Consider the following 17710-nt stretch of genomic DNA (forward strand, 5'->3'; position numbering starts at 1 on the left):
CAAAAAAATAGAAGAGAAGTGAACACTTCCAAACTTATTTGCAAAGCCATTATAACACTCAAACCAAAGCTAAGCAAGGACACTATAAGGAAAAAATACAGGCCAGTATCTCTGATGAACACAGATGCAAAAATTCTGAACAAAGTACTAGCACACAGAATTCAACAGCACGTTAAAAGTATTATGTGCCATGATCAAGTGGAATGTGTTAGCTGGGTGCAAGGATGGTTTAACATGTACAAATCAGTAAAAGTGATACATCACATTATCAGAATGATTAATAAAAGTCATGTGATCCTCTCAATAGATACATAAAAAGCATTCGACAATATTCAACATTTTTTCATGATAAAACCTCTCAACAAATTAGGTATGGAAGGAATAAACTCAATAAAGACCACATATGACAAGCCCACCACTAATATCATAGTCAATGATGAGAATCTGAAAGCTTTTCCTCTAATATCATAAACATGCAAAGATGCCCATTTTTACCTCTTCTATTCAATATAATACTAAAAGTCTTAGCAGAGCAATTAAGCAGGAAGAAGAAATAAGAGGCATTGAAATTGGAAAGGAAGAAATAAAACTATCTTTGTTTGCAGGTGACATGATCTTGTATACAGAAAACTCTAAATGTTCTACCAAAAAAGCTGTCAGAATTAATAAATGAATTCAGTAAAGTTGCAGGATATAAATATCCTGTATTAAAAAATGTATTAAAAAATCTAGTTGCATTTCTATTCACTAACAACAAGCTATCTTAAATATACATTAAGAAGGAATCCCATTTACAACAACATCTGAAAAATATTTAGGAACTAATTTATCCAAGGAGGTGAAAGATCTGTAAACTGAAAACTATAAAATACTGATGAAATAAGTTAAAGATGACACAAGTAAATAAAAAGATATCCAGTATTCATGGATTGGAAGAATTAATATTGTGAAAATGTTCATATTACTCAAAGCAATCTACAGATTAAATGCAATCTTTATCAAAAGTCCAGTAAAAATTTTCTCAGAAATAGAGAAATCTATCCTAAAATTCTTATGAAACCACTAAACACCTCAAACAGTCAAAACAATCTTGAGCAAATATAAAAAGGTTTGAGGCATCATATTAGTTGATTTCAAAATATACCACAAAGCTAGTAATAATTAAAAGAACATGGTACTTGTATATGCATTTATGGTCAACTGAGCATCAACAAAGATGCCAAGAACACACAATGGGGAAAGGACAGTTTTTTCATCTCTTCAAAAAATCGTTCTGGGAAAACTGGTTTTCCATATGCAGAAGAATGAAATTGGATCCTTATCTCACATGATACACAAAAATCAACTCAAAATGGATAAAAGACTTAAATGTAAGACATACAACTATAAAACTATTAGATGAAAAGATAAGGAAAACACTTCTTGACATTGGTCTGGGCAATTTTTTTTTTTTTTTTTTTTTTTTGCGGTATGCGGGCCTCTCACTGTTGTGACCTCTCTCACTGCGGAGCACAGGCTCCGGACACGCAGGCTCATTGACCATGGCTCATGGGCCTAGCCGTTCAGCGGCATGTGGGATCTTCCTGGACCGGGGCACGAACCCATGTCCCCTGCATCAGCAGGTGGACGCTCAGCCACTGCACCACCAGGGACCCCCTGGCTAATTTTTTTTTAATATGACCCAAAAACACAGGCAACAAATGTACAGATAGATACATGGGGTTGCGTCAAGCTAAAAACTTCTGCACAGTAAAGGAACCAATCAACATAGTGAAGAGACAACTTATGAAATTGAAAAAAGTACATGCAAATCATACATCTGATAAAGGATCAGTATCCAAACTCAACTCATCAGCAATAAAAAACCTGATTGAAAAGTGGTCAAAGGACCTGAATAAGCATTTCTCAAAAAAAGACATACACATAGCCAACAGATATATGAAAAGTTGATCAACATCACTAATTATTAGGAAAATGCATATCAAAACCACAATGAGATATCACTTCACACCTGTTAGAGTGGTTATTATAAAAAAAGAGAAGAAACAAGTGTTGGTGAGGATGTGGAGAAAAGGAAACCTTTGTACAATGAACATGGGAATGTAAATTTTTATAGCCATTATGGAAAACTGTATGAAGATTCCTCAAAAAATTAAAAATATAACTGCCATATGATCAAGCAACCACATTTCTTAGTATATATCCAAAGGAATTTAAATCAGTAACTCAGAGAGATATCTACACTCCCATGTTCATTGCAGAATTATTTACAATAGCCAAGATGTGGTTACAGCCCAAAATTCCATTGATAGATCAATGGAAAAGGAGGAGTAGTGTATATAAACAATGGAATATATCATTCAACCTTGAGAAAGAGGAATACCTATCATTTGTGACAACATGGATGAACCTGGAGAATATTATGCTAAGTAAAATAAACCAAACAGTAAAAGACTAATACTGAATGATCTCACTTATACGCGGAATCTAAGAACATTATGAACTCATAGAAGCAGGGTGTAGAATGCTGGTTACCGAGGGCTGGGGAGGTTAGGCTGGGGGGAATGAGGAGATGTACCAAAGGATACATAGCTGCAATTATGCAGGTGAATAAGCCTAGGGATCTAATGTACTGGCATGATATTATAGTTAATAATACTTCAATAAATACTACAAATATGCTAAAAGTAGATTACACGTGCACTCATCACACACAAAAATGTTAATCATATGAGATGATCATGTTAATTACTTTGGCTGTAGTAATCATTTTACCAAATCATGTACCAAATCATCATGTTGTATACCTTAAATACATAAAATTCTTATTTCAAAATACATAATTTTTTAAAACTTGTGCAAAAAACCTTAAATTTAAAGGTGAAATGACATAATGCTTGGGATTTTCTTTAAAATATTCTAAGAGAAAACACAGGCTCATTATATGAAGCAAGATACTAACATTGAACATCTGCACCCCATAAGTATGTGTGTGCTGCGGGGTTAATTATGCCAGTCTCCCTATTTAGTGTTTGTTTTTGAAAGTGCACATAATGGAAGGTTTTTAAAAAGACACCAAAGAGGAAAAAAAGGATTTAGAAGTTTCTTTAAAAAGTTAAACATCTGTCTACTCTACCATGTGCCTTTTTATTCCTAGGTATTTAACCAAAAGAAATAAAAGCATATGCCCTTACAGTGACTTGTACATAGATATTCATAGTAGCTTTGTTTGTGATAACCCAAAACTGGAAACAGATGTCCACATACAGGTGAATGGATAAATAAATTGTGGTACATCCATGCAATGGAACACTACTCAGCAATTAAAAGGAATGAACTATTGATACACATTATGACATAGATAAATCTCAAAATAATTATGCTGACTGAAAGAAGCCAGATCAAAAAATGTACAAATTATAATGATTCTATTGATAAAAAATTTTAGAAAATACAAACTAACTTATAATGACACAAAGAACATTAGTAGTTGCCTGGGGACAGGAGTGAAGTGAGGAATGTGGACAGGGGAAGGATGAGAGAGAGGCAGTACAAAGGAGGAAATCTTTTGGAATAATGAATGTTATATTGTGTTCAAGCTCTAAGAGCAAACAAACAGAAACTTTGTGGTAATGAGTTGTTTGGTTCTGAGTTTTAGATTTATTTTTCAGTTAAATTCAAGTGCAAAGGGAATATTGCCTGTGGCATAGCCTGTTTGGGTTGTAGTTGAAGTCAATCTCCTTTACTGGTAAGGACACTTCTGTCAACCTGGCTCCTTATCCTACTTGATCCTCACACAGGCTTTCTTGGAGTCCTTTTCCTTTTGACACCCCTCAACACGTTCTGGATGACAATTCTTCCCAGAGAGGCAGATTGCAAGGTGTGGAGGGATGAATATTAGGAGAAACTTGGGCTGTATCAATAACTAACAGAATATCCTGAAGCAAATCAAGTCACATCCCCAAGATTCATTTGCCTATCTTTAAAATGAAGCTGCTTATAAATCTTTCCCTAACTGATTAGCATATGGTTCTACACTGACCAGCTATTGGGGGTGCTTCTACCCTAGTTTCACTTAAAGACTGATCAGGATATGAGAATGAAGAATTTGAGCACTTCAGGTATATGGTGTATAGGAGGAATCAGTGAGCTAATGGATGGGAAAGCCTTTTGGGAAAGGTCTGTGTACATGAGAGGAGTCAAAATATGTACATTTCTCATAAATCCAGTCTCTCTCCTTCCATATTCTACCACAGTTACCCTGCCGCCTAATAATTCCCCCCTTCCTGGATTCAAACTGCAAAATTTTCCAATCCACTATTAAGTTGCTCTGACTCCTTGGTTAGCAAAGTACAGCCTGATTGATGTATTCTTTTTGTTAACATCTCTATTGGAGTATAATTGCTTTACAATGGTGTGTTATTTTCTGATTTATTGAAGGAAATTTATTTGGCCAGTGTCCTCCCTTGGATTTCATGATTGTTGCCTGCTCTGCTTTTCTCCCATTCTAAACTTTTTATTCATCTCTATCCTCTGCCCTATAAGAGAAAGATACCTCTCATCACCCTGCCAAATATTTGCTTCCCACTGAATACTTCATCCCATCATCTACTACTCCCTTGTTGATGCATCAGTGAGACCAATTTCAGAAATGCCTACCTATGGATAATGTGACAAGAGAAAAGTCAGAGAGAGGCCAGAAAACAGAAAGGAAAAAAGTATAACCGCCACTATAGCTTGGAGTTGGGTAATAATTTTAACTTCACAAAAAGCAGGGTTCGTGTGGAAGGTTGTGTCATAGGGCTTGTATAATTAAGATGTGAGACCATAAAGGATCTAGGAATCATTGATGTGGTGTTATCTTTACAGGAAATAGAGAATCTTCTTCAAGGTGGTATCTGTGAGTGGGAGAAGAGGAGAGGTTGCCATAGGCCAGGTAATGAGCTGGTATAATGTCAAAAGCAAGACCTTACATATTGCAGTGAAAGTTCTAAACATAAGAAACAAAGGATAATTTCCTTCACCAGAATTTCTCTGCATACATTTGAAATAAATACTTTATTCACTTAAGGCATTTGGCGTAATAAGAAATGGTCAGTAACCTAACTGCTATGGAGAAGCAATTTCTATTATGTGATAGATTCTTTTGCTAAGAATCCAGATACTTTTGAATATAGCACCTTGGACATTATTCAAAAATTATTGAACATTTCCTATGTGCTAGACACTGTATTAAATGCTAGGGATACAACATTGAATGGGAAAAAGTCCCTGCTCATATAGAGCTTATAGTCTAGTAGAAAAAATTGTATATTAAACACATAGATGAATAAACAAGATAATAAATGCACAGATTACAATAAGCACTATGAAGAAAAAAAACGATGTGGGAGATAGTAATGATAAGGATTTGGGACTGACACTTTAGAGAGATTGCCCAGGAAAGCCTTACTCTAAGGAGGTAGATATAAACTTAGACTTGTAGGATAAAAAGGATCCAACAATGATAAATATATAGGAAGAGGATTCCAAGTATAGGAAACATAAGGACAAAAGCTTGATTGAAAAAATAGTCTGAAAGGTCAGGAGACCAATTTGGCTGGACCATAGTAAATGAGGGAGAGAGTGGGATAAGATGTTTGAAACGTAGACCAAGGCCAAGGTCATAAAGGTCTCTGTAGGCCTTGGTAAGAGGTTTGGAATTTATTTTGAATGCAATAAGATGCTTTTGAAGTGTGTTAAGCAAGAGGGTGACATGTGCATTACAGCTGCTCTGTTGAAAATGGATTTGGTTGGGGCAGTGGGAAAGTAAAATCAAGAAGTGCTCCAGATGAGAGATAATGATAACAATGGATATAAAGATAAGTGAAAGGATTAGAACTCTCTATTTAGAGGCAGAATTGACAGGCCATACTAATGTGTTGGTTGTGGGAGATAAGGAAGAGAGAGTAATTAAGGATGGCTTTTACATTTTTGGCTTGAGCAAATGGGTGGATACTTTTACCATTTACTGTGATGAGAAAGACTGTGAGGAATAGGTTTAAAGTTGAGGATCAAGAGTTCTATTTTGGCCAGGTTTTTGTTTGAGATGCCAATGAGATATCTATAATGAGATAACAAGTAGGCAGATAGATATATGAATTTGGATCTCAGGGAAAAATCAAACATGGATATATATATATATATATATATATATATATATATATATATATATATATATGGTGAATACATCAATAGATGGAGTTAAAAACTGTGGTGCTAGAAAGCATTAACTATGCAGGGAGGGTGAAGAAAGAAGAGAAGCAGACCCATATGAGTGCCCTAGAGAAACTCAATGTTTAAGGAAGATGAGCCATCAGAGGAGCCCAGGATAAAATGAGTAAAACAGAAAGAAAGCCAAGAGAGTGTAGCATCACGGGAGCTGAAAGAATTAATAGTTAAGAATGGAGTGATCAACATGTAAAATTTGTTGTGAGGTTTAGTAATTTAAAGATAGAAAAATATCCATTGGATTTCTCAACATGGTTCAGTGGAACAAAGAAATAGCTAGAGAGGTCAGTAAAAGGGGAATGTGGGATAAAGGGAAAATATTTCTGTAACTTAAAGGCACTAGAGCATGCTTGAAGCATGAAGATAATGATCCAGTAGGAGAGAAAATATGGAAGAGGGACATGGATGGAAAATTAATAAGCCTTTGGTAATGTGAGAAGGACTAGGATCCAAAATATAGCTAGAAAAATTGGTCTTAGATAGTACAAGAAATCCTTCTTTCATTGTAATAGGAAGTGTAGCGAGAAAATAGGTCCAGTTGTAAGTAGATTTACAGATTTATTGATGCAAAAATAAGGAAGATCCTGTCAGATGGCTTCTATCTTCCTAAACCAACTTCTCTATATCTCAGAGGTCAGAGGTTTTAGAAAATCTGTAGTTGCTCCTGGAACATATGAGTGGTGGCAGGAGGAAATTAGCAGCAGCCCAGAAGAACCTGAAAGTCTTCAGTTTTGAAAGGAGGCCTTGGGTCTCTATCTGCACAACCTTACTTATATCTTTGTCCAAGAGACTTGTTACAACTTGAGGGCCCTACGGGCTCTGTGTGGAGAGGGAGGGTGCAATAAAGGCCACAGAAAGGGGAAGTAAGGGCCTTAAGTGTAAATTTTCTGACTTCATTTTTTTCTAATTCCTGGTTTTGTGACCCATTTCCCTGTGGGAAATCACCAGCAGAGACTTTGGACATGCCTTTAGCGCTGGCCTTTGTCACTTTCAGGGCTGAGCAGCAGCCATAAAACCCTTTGGTTTTGTTAAAGAATTATTTCAGCAAACCCAAAGTCTCCTTCCTAACCAGTCCCAGGGAAAAAATTGTCCAGACCTCACCCCAAAGCACACTCACGGAATTGCATTGTCCCAGTATACACAGAGACACACATGCATACACATAGCTCCAGTTTTCTGACACAAATACACACTCATCCCCACCACCAAGGTCTATACATCTCTAAAATGCATTCATTCTCACACCCTCACAAACACATAACAACCTACACACACATTTATGTCTGTTCATGCTCACATATTCACTCTCTAAACGTATATCTATTCAACAATTATTGGGAGACAACCCTATCCTGTGCCTGACACTGAACTAGAAACTGGACAGAAAGGTGAATAAGGTACATTTCAGCCTTTGAGATGCTTGTAGACTGGTAATGTGTGGAGACTAATGAGTATAAAGTTTATAAGATAAATACACAAGTAACTGTAAGACAAAGGTAACATATTAAACATCCTCTATAAATGCATGAACAAACTTCCTGTGGGGCTACAATGCAGCAAGAGACAACTCTTAGCAGAGGATATCGAAGAAGAACTTCCTGGAGATCTCATTAGATAATGGCTCTAAAGAAAAATTAGGATTTCATAATTATTTCTTGTTTTCATAACTTATCCCAGCTCTTTGGGGATAAATTTGGGCTGAAAGATATGCCTAAGAAACCAAAGACATGACAGATAAGCTGTTCTTTAATCCCAGTTTTATTGTTTAATAGCTAAATGCCTTTGGTAAGCAAATACCTTCTCACTGAGGCTCAGTTTTCCTGTCTACAAAATGGTGGTGTTTTTATGTTACAAGACTGTAATGAAGCTCAGTTGAAATTTTGGATGTTCAGTCGCTATGATGAATGTTGTATTAGTCCAGGTAGGTTAATTGCTTTAATAAAAATCTACAACAAAATTTTTAAAGTGTGTTACTTAAAACAATAATACTTTTTTCCCCCACTTATTTCACAATCCAAAACAGGTTAGCAGGGGACTCTTCTCTACACAGTCATTCAGAGCTCCAGACTTTTTCCATCTTGTAGCTCTACACTCCTCTTAGTACTTGGAGTACTCTCCATTCAAGTGATCAATAAGTAAAGTGAGGAATGATTGCACACTAGAGTTTGTTAGGGTTAATATTCAAAATTATGCACATTACTTCTTGTATTCTATTGACCAAACTCAGTCATATAGCTGCATCTAAGGGCAAAGAAGTCTTGGAAATGTAGTCTAGCTTTATGCCCAGGAAAAAGATAAAAACATGAATATTCATGAGTACCAATAGTACCAAAAATCTCTGACATCAATGTAGAAAGAAGTTTTTGTTCAATTGTGAGGAATTGTACATATTAGGAGATACCATATTGTTGTTTTTAAATGTGTACCCTACTCTGAGTCCCTATCTCAATCTCCACTGTGTTGGAGACAGGTAAAACTGAACTCACCTAAGTAAAATTTAAGCTGGAGCTTCTCTAGACCTGTGTCCAAAGCCTATCTGATGTTGGGAATCACCTGGTGAACTTGTTAAAGTACAGATTCCTGAATCCAAACCCAAGACCTCTAAATCAGAATTTCCAGGGAAGAAGTATAGTAATCTGTTATTTAACTAGTGCTCAAAGTAATTTTTATCACAAGGGAAGTTTGAGAAACACTAACCTACACTAAACCAGTCACTGTAACCTATCACCCATTCTTCTGTGCATCCATTAACTCATTTGTTTATTACTGCCCAAATACCTACTTTGTACTAACCACTATGATAGGCTAAGGAAGTCAATACAAAAGTAAGGCAACATAGGAGCAAAGGAGTAGAGACAAATTTCTAAGTACATGTAAAAGTAAGAAAACATGCACACTCTACATATGCACATCGTTGGAATTGGTACTCCACATATCCAATTTTGTTTAAGAACAATTTTAGTGTGATAGCCATTCTGTCATAGTTGCCTTCTTGTCTGTCAGCTCCTCAAGGTAAGTGATTACCTCTTATCTCTCCCCAGCCTATTGCAGTCTGAAGTTAATTAAAGAGAATTGTTGACTTGGCTTAGATCAGTTCTGTGACCTTGGATATGTCATTTTAGTTCCTCTGAACCTCATTCTGTTCCTCTGGAAAATGGGGGTAATTTTCCCTGGTTCACAGGGTTATTGAAGGATTAAATGAGAGGAAAAACTGTGAAAAGAACTCTCTAAACTGTCAGGCACTTGTTCAAAATGAGAGTTGTTTCTCTGTCTAATTTTGCTTGTGCCTTGTAGGAGTGTGCTCTCTCATGGCCCTGTTTCCCCAGTTAAGGGACAAAAGTTTTGAGGCTTTTGGGCACTGAGCCAAAAGGGTAAAATGAATGCCCCCTGTCACCCTTTCATCCACAGCCTCCTAGATTTATCATGTATCCCATCATTTATCCCATTCCCCTGGGGTTCATTATTACCAGTTCCTGAAGAATGCATTTGAGTCTTTGAGCTTCATGATTTTTGACTCTTGAACCAAACACGACCTCTTTGAGGTTGGAAATCCATTTACTCTTGGCAAAGTCACAACATCTTGTTTCAAAGAAAAGGGGAGTAAAAATATTCTAGCCCACAAAATCTTAGGGAGTTTTATAACCAAAGCTTATAAGATATTTTTGGAGCTGAATCCACTCTTACAACAGAGCCCTTGGATGATTTAAGTGTAAATGAATCAGAAGGGTCCAGATCAGATTTCCCTTGAAATATACAAAGTTTAGAAATGGAAGGAGCAGCAGCTCAGCCAAGAGCACTCTCTGTTTGGGCAAAGCCTCCAGGGGAGGTGGGATCACACAGTATTTGCAGAGATTTCCCACGAAGACACAGAAGTAGATCCCAAAGAACTGTGCCATTAGGCAGCAGAGGGCTCTAGGCACCTTCCTCAATCCTTGTCCCTATGCCCAGGCCACTCATAGGCCTAAGGGCTCCTGGGTAATGGATGGCCAACCTCCAGGAATGCTTCCGTTAATGAGAATCTCTGAACATAGAGAAAAGAGATAAGTTGCACTCCCAGCTTAGAGCCCTTTAGTATAATAATAGAGACAAGAAGAATACACAGGATATTCAGCAGGCCCGTGTGCCAAGGAAGAGGTCCAGCACAAGCTAATAGCAGCAGCAGGGAAAAGTAAACAACTTAGAGAAATGGTAAGAGCATTGGAAGAAAGTCAAGAGACTTCCAGATCTGAATTCTTCCACTCTTCTTTCATACTACTCCAACCCTGATCAATCAAAAACCGTCTTGTGGATTGTGATTTCTTTACAAATCCATCCCCTCTTTGAAACTCTACCATTGCCTGAGGTTCTATCCTGGATTTATTCAACAGCTTCCTATTTGGTCTCCCTGTTTTAAGTCTCTCCCATCCAGTCCATCTTTCACACTGGAGTCAGAGTAATCTAAGAACACAAATCTGATCATGCCACTGTTCTGCTTAAGATCCATCCATGGCTCCCCATTTCTTATAGGATAAAACTTAAACATGTGTTTTATGTTATAAATATAGAGACATATGTGATCTGAACTTGACTCTACCTTTCCATTCTCATGCACTCTAACTCAAGCTTTGGTTAAAACAGACATCTTAAAGTTTCATCAATTCCAATATCTCCAGATCTTTATTCCTTTACATCTATCTATCTACCTACCTATCTATCTATCTATCTATCATCTATCTATCCATCCATCAATCATCTATATTAAATCCTTGGTAGAACAGAGTATAAACAATAAGACAAACAAATCTGTTTTTAAAATAATAAATAGCTAACATTAATTGAAAGATTATTATGTGCTAGTTGTCATTCTAAATATTTCACATATATTAAATCTTTTACTCTCCCATCAATCTCATGAGATATATTCTATTATTATTATCCATATTTTACATAGGAGGGAACTGAAACACAGGGATGTTCAGTAGTTTGCTTTCAGATTCACAGCTAGGAAGTAGCAAAGGCAAAATATGAATGCAGCTATGCCCTAGAGCTGCACTTTCAGCCCATACATCATATAACTGCATTTCCTGACATATCCTTTAACACTTGTGCCTTCATGTATGCTATCATATATTCTTGAAGACATTCACCTCCCTTTTTCTAAATCAAAAGCTCACACTTATTCTTCACAACTCAAACCAAAGATCCCCCTCTCACTGAAGCCTTTCCTGACTTATCCTGCTTATTACCTCTCTGACTCTGTCAGACTAAGATTATGAAAGACTAAGAGTCTCTGTAAGCCCATGTTACTTTGTTCATGATTTTGATAAATTACTTATTGTGCTGTATGAGATAAAATTATTTGTTTGCTTGAGTCTCCTACTAGCTGATGAGCTTCCTGAGGATAAGAACCAGGTTTTATTCATCTTTGTATTTCCAGCACTTAACCCATCACTGGTACAGATTGGGCTCTCAGTAAATGTTGTTGATTACTCTGCCATGTGATTTTGGGGGGGCACAATTTTTTGTTGGGTAAAAATTTCCCATGCATTGTATGACTATTTAACCTCGCTGGCCCCCATCTACTAAATACCAGAAGTATTCTTAAGTTATTAAGTCATCAAACCCACATCTCTAAAAGTCCTTTAAGAACACTGGTTGAGAACCACTCGGAAAACCTCTTAGGAAACTGGGAACTGTAGTGGATACAGCACAGGCTTTGGGATCATGTAGCCCTGTATTTGAATTCGTCCATTTACTTGGCTTTGTGACTCAAAAAAGATGCTTATCCTCACCGAACTTCAACTTATTCATCTGTGAAAGGGAGTTAATAACATATTGCTTCAAATGTTATAATATTTTAAAGCTTCTGAAATTGGAAAGCATCCTAAAATCTATATGCATATTTACTGTGGGAGTCTGTCCTTCCTTCTTGTCTTCATACTTTTTTAATTCTTTCTTTTCCTAAAAAAAAAACTTATGAAATTAATTTTTCAATCTGTAGCATCTAATATTTTTTCAAGTTATGACAATGCCTACTTCATAAGATTGTTGCAAGTGTTAAATAAGATTTTTATATAAAGGTCAATAAAACAGGAGGTGCTCAATAAATAGGAGATGGTGAAATCAGGATGAAAAGGAAGATGTTCATGAATTTATAAATATTTATATAAATGTAAATGTTCTCCTTTTTTGGGGGCCTTCTAGACTGTAATGATTTCTCTCTCAGCCTAGGAAAAGGCGAGGCATGCAATCTGTTCCAAATGTGGCATTAAGTTATTCCCAGGGTTCCCAGAGAGAAGAGTCTTGGATTTGTTAATGAATTCATTCATTCATTCAAACATATGAGTCTCGGGTATATGCTACATACTGTTTTAAGCATTGGAGATACAAAAGTGAAGAAAAAGACAATAATCTCTTCATTCATGGAGGTGAAATTCTTGTAAAGTAGACAATAAAACAAGAAATGTGGATAGAATGTGCTAGGGGTGCAGGGGATCAATTTTAAAGTAAATAGTCAGGCATCACTGAGGAGGTGATGTTTGAGCAAAGACCAAGTGGAATTTTGAAAGAAGAATACTCCAAGCAGAAAGAACTGTGAGTGCCAAAGACCAAAAGCATGAGCATACCTGATGTATTTGAGGAACAGCAAGAAAGCCAGTGTGGCTGGAGCAAAGACAGTGACAGAAACAGTGGTAAAAAAAAATTAGGTTAGAGAGAGAATGAGGCAGGGGTTCAAGGTTGTGTGGGGCTTTGCAAATCAAATGGTGTTATTTTTGTTTCATTAATCAAATATACTTTATAAAATTAATGAGGAGAAAGATAGTTTATTGCCCGTACTTATTTATGTTCCTTTTTGCCATTTCTTCCTCCCTGATGAAATGAGATTCCTTCTTTTATCATTTATCACTACTTTTCTTTTTGAAGAACTTCTTTGGGCATTGTTTAAGGGTGGGTCTACTAGCAACACACTCTTTTTAGTTTTCCCTTGTCTGAAAATGTCTTTATTCCTAAATAAGAGTTTTACAAGATATAGAAACTGCTGTTGACTATTCTTTTCCTTTGCAACTTATGTCACATTCTGTTGGTTTCCATGGTTTCTAATGAGATATCTCATCATTCTAATAGATGTTCCTCTATATGTCAGACGTTGCTTCTCTTACTGACTTCAAGATCTTCTCTTTGCCTTTATTTTTTGAAAGTTTAATTATGTTGTGCTTTGCAATACATTTCTTTGGGTTTATCCTCTTTGGGAGTAGAATCTCTTGAATCTTATGGTCTTTTCATCAATTTTCAGCCATTATTTCTTTGAATACTCTTTCAGTCCTATCCTTTTTTCCTTTCTTTCTAGGGCTCTGATTATAAAAATGTTGGATCTTTTGTTATTATCCCACAGGCTCCTTGGGCTCTGTTCAATTATTTTTTTCAGTCTATTTTTCTCTTTGTTGGTCAGATTGGGTAAATTCTATTGATATGCCCTCGAGTTTACTGATTCTATTCACTGTTATATCCATTCTACCTTGAGCCCACCCAATGAGTTTTTAATTTCTGTTATTGTATCTTTCAGTTCTACAATTTCCATTTGATTTTTTATAAGAAGTTTATTTGATGAGAATTTCTATTTTTTCATGTCTTTCAGGAATTTTTATAATTGATCATTGAAGTGTTTTAATGATAGCTGCTTTAAAATCCTTGCAGCATAGTTCCAATATCTGATTCAACTTGGTATTGGTGTCTGTTGAGTTTTTTATCCTTCAAATTGTGATTTTCCTGGTTCTTGATATGGAAAGTAATTTTTTATTGTATCCTCTAGATTTGGGGTATTACACTAGGAGAATATTCATCCTATGTTTTTTTGTTTGCTTTTGCCGACTGTCATTCTGCTTAGGTTTAGCTTGTAGGTCTTGGCCTACTTTTGTCTTTTGTGGCTCTGGTTCCAGTGATAATTTAATTTTTAGTGCCTTTGTGGTGTTATTTTGGTCTACTTGACTTATCTGGTGCTGCTGATATTTCCACTAATTTCTGTTTGTGCTGCCTGAAGGACAGAAGATTTTTCCCTGGGCCAAGTCACCTATTACATCTAAGTTGAGAGAAGGGACTCTCATGCCTACTAGAAAGGAGAGCATTTCCCAGGCTAAACCACTTGTGGTGAGACACCTCTTGCCAGTTTCATCAGTTGCTTAGTGTCTCTTGGTGACAGAAGGGGAATTTGAGACCCAGCACAGAAGGAAAGTTTTTCCTCTGTCTACTTATCACTAGTGAGGCTCCTAATTAATCTCCCTTGCTGGTGTTGCCAGGATCTCTAAGTATTATCAGTGGACTTCTGTTCGATCTGAGAGAAAAATAAGCATATCTGAGCCATCATCCTGCTATATTTGGGTTGGGAAACAGTTGGCCTGTGTTTCCTTCTTCTTTTGGATAAGGGGAGAATCATATGACACCATGCTACTATGTTGTTTCTCTAGTTTTAAGACCCCTAACCAGTTTCCCTTCCTCTTTCACCTTTTATAGTTCTCTTTTGGCTGCCTCTTTCATTATTTCCAGGATTTAAAATTGTACTTAACTAGGAAGGTAAGGAAAACTGGCCTAAGCCATCTTGTCTTCTGGATTCTGTATGAAGACTAAAATCATAAAAGAACAAGAGTAGAAGAATAGAGATTAATAAGAAAACTATTACATAAATTCAGGTGGAAAATGATGGCAGCTTAGACCAAGGTGATACCAATGATAGTGGTGAGAAGTGGTCAGATTCTAGATATATTTTGGAAGAGAAGTAAATAGAACTTGCTGGTAGATATGATGTGGTGGTGTGAGAGGAGTCATAACTTCAAGGTTTTTGTCCTGAGCAACTAGAGTGTTGTAGTTACTGAGATGAAGAAATTTGGGGTGGGAACAATGTTGGGTGGAGATTTGGAGTTCAACTTAGAATGTAGCAAGTGAGAGATGTTTATTGTACATCTAGGCTAAGGTGTAAAGTAGATGGTTATAGACACAAGTCTAGAGTTCAGTGAAGAGATGTTGCATAGAGATAAGTTTTAGGAGTTTTTAGCATATGGCATATAGCACACAAAATCACATAATTTTTCTCATTGACCACCATTACATTTTCAGGTAAAATTTCATGGAATTAATTGTATTTCTACCATACTAGAGCTCAAGTTAAAAATCCCAACTTTCCCTCTAAACATGATGTTGTCTCTTTCTATGCTCTAATGGATGTTTTAGAGATTTTTGTTGTTGTTGTTGTTAGCAAGGCATAGAGAGAAGCTTGCTTTGCTTCATGTAATGGAAAGTTCTTTTAAGGCTATATGGAGAAATAAATTAGAATAGAAACCACTGGGTTATACAGAATAGAAGGTGACTCAGTGATGTATAGTGTTGACCTTCCAAAGCACATAGCTCTTGTTCCTGATCTTGTATTTTACTATGTGGTAACTCTCTGTTTCTACTTCTACTGGTCTTGATGCTATTGCCTAACTGAACTTTCATATGTCTTGGATTTAGACATTCCAAAGAATAGGATCTCAGGAGGTACAAACCAGGTTTAGAATACCTGGATTAGATAGAGTTCTTCTGTCAGAGTATGTCATTGGCCATGAATAGCACATGGATAATTGACTTTGCCTCAGGTGGCTCCAAATCTGGATCTAATTAGCTGTGGTCATAATGCCAGGATTATCTGAAAGCAAATTTTGGTGAAATATTTTAGACCACCATTTCCAAAAGGAGACCTCAGCCAAGGAAGATATTCTTAGAAAAGTACTGCTATGGGCAAAGCAGAACGAAATATGACATGTTCATTAGAGTAGACACTTAATCAGTTACTTATCTATATCCTTATTCCAATTTCTTTTATTTCTCTCTCACATCACCCCCACTTCCTCTAATTCATCCTTCCTTTCTTTCTTACTCCACTTTAATTGACACGATACAGAATTTAAGTATATTTGAAGTGTTTGCTCTAGTTATTAAAAAAGGTGGATTTTTTTTTTCCATTCAAAATCCTCTTAACATGGAGGTGGCCAAGATGTTATCATAAGAAGACTCTGAGCTCACCTCCTCCCATGAGCAAAAGAAAATTTCAACTATTTACAGAACAATTATTTATAAGAATGACCTGATCGGAAAAGAAGAAGTAAAGCTGTCGCTGTTTGCAGATGACATGATACTATACATAGAGAATCCTAAAGATGCTACCAGAAAATTACTAGAGCTAATCAATGAATTTGGTAAAGTAACAGGATAAAAAATTAATGCACAGAAATCTCTGGCATTCCTCTATACTAAGGATGAAAAATCTGAAAGTGAAATCAAGAAAACACTCCCATTTACCATTGAAACAAAAAGAATAAAATATCTAGGAATAAACCTACCTAAGAAGACAAAAGACCTGTATGCAGAAAATTATAAGACACTGATGAAAGAAATTAAAGATGATACAAACAGATGGAGAAATATACCATGGTCTTGGATTGGAAGAATCAACATTGTGAAAATGACTCTACTACCCAAAGCAATCTATAGATTCAATGCAATCCCTATCAAACTACCACTGGCATTTTCCATAGAACTAGAACAAAAAATTTCGTAATTTGTATGGAAACACAAAAGACCCTGAATAGCCAAAGCAATTTTGAGAACGAAAAATGGAACTGGAGGAATCAGGCTTCCTGACTTCAGACTATACTACAAAGCTACAGTAATCAAGACAGTATGGTACTGACACAAAAACAGAAAGATAGATCAATGGAACAGCATAGAAAGCCCAAAGATAAACCCACGCACATATGGACACCTTATCTTTGATAAAGGTGACAGCAATGCACAGTGCAGAAAGGAGAGCCTCTTCAATAAGTGGTGCTGGGAAAACTGGACACGTACATGTAAAAGTATGAGATTAGATCACTCCCTAACACCATAGACAAAAATAAGCTCAAAATGGATTAAAGACCTACATGTAAGGCCAGAAACTATCAAACTCTTAGAGGAAAACATAGGCAGAACACTCTGTGACATAAATCACAGCAAGATCCTTTCTGACCCACCTCCTAGAGTAATGGAAATAAAAACAAAAGTAAACAAATGGGACCTAATGAAACTTCAAAGCTTTTGCACAGCAAAGGAAACCATAAACAAGACCAAAAGACAACACTCAGAATGGGAGAAAATATTTGCAAATGAAGCAACTGACAAAGGATTAATCTCCAAAATTTACAAGCAGCTCATGCAGCTCAATAACAACAAAACAAACAACCCAATCCAAAAATGGGCAGGAGACCTAAATAGACATTTCTCCAAAGAAGATATACAGACTGCCAACAAACACATGAAAGATTGCTCAACATCATTAATCATTAGAGAAATGCAAATCAAAACTACAATGAGATATCATCTCACACCAGTCAGAATGGCCATCATCAAAAAATCTACAAACAATAAATGCTGGAGAGAGTGTGGAGAAAAG

Source organism: Delphinus delphis, chromosome X (genome assembly GCF_949987515.2).
Source record: "Delphinus delphis chromosome X, mDelDel1.2, whole genome shotgun sequence".
Classification (NCBI taxonomy): Eukaryota; Metazoa; Chordata; class Mammalia; order Artiodactyla; family Delphinidae; genus Delphinus; species Delphinus delphis.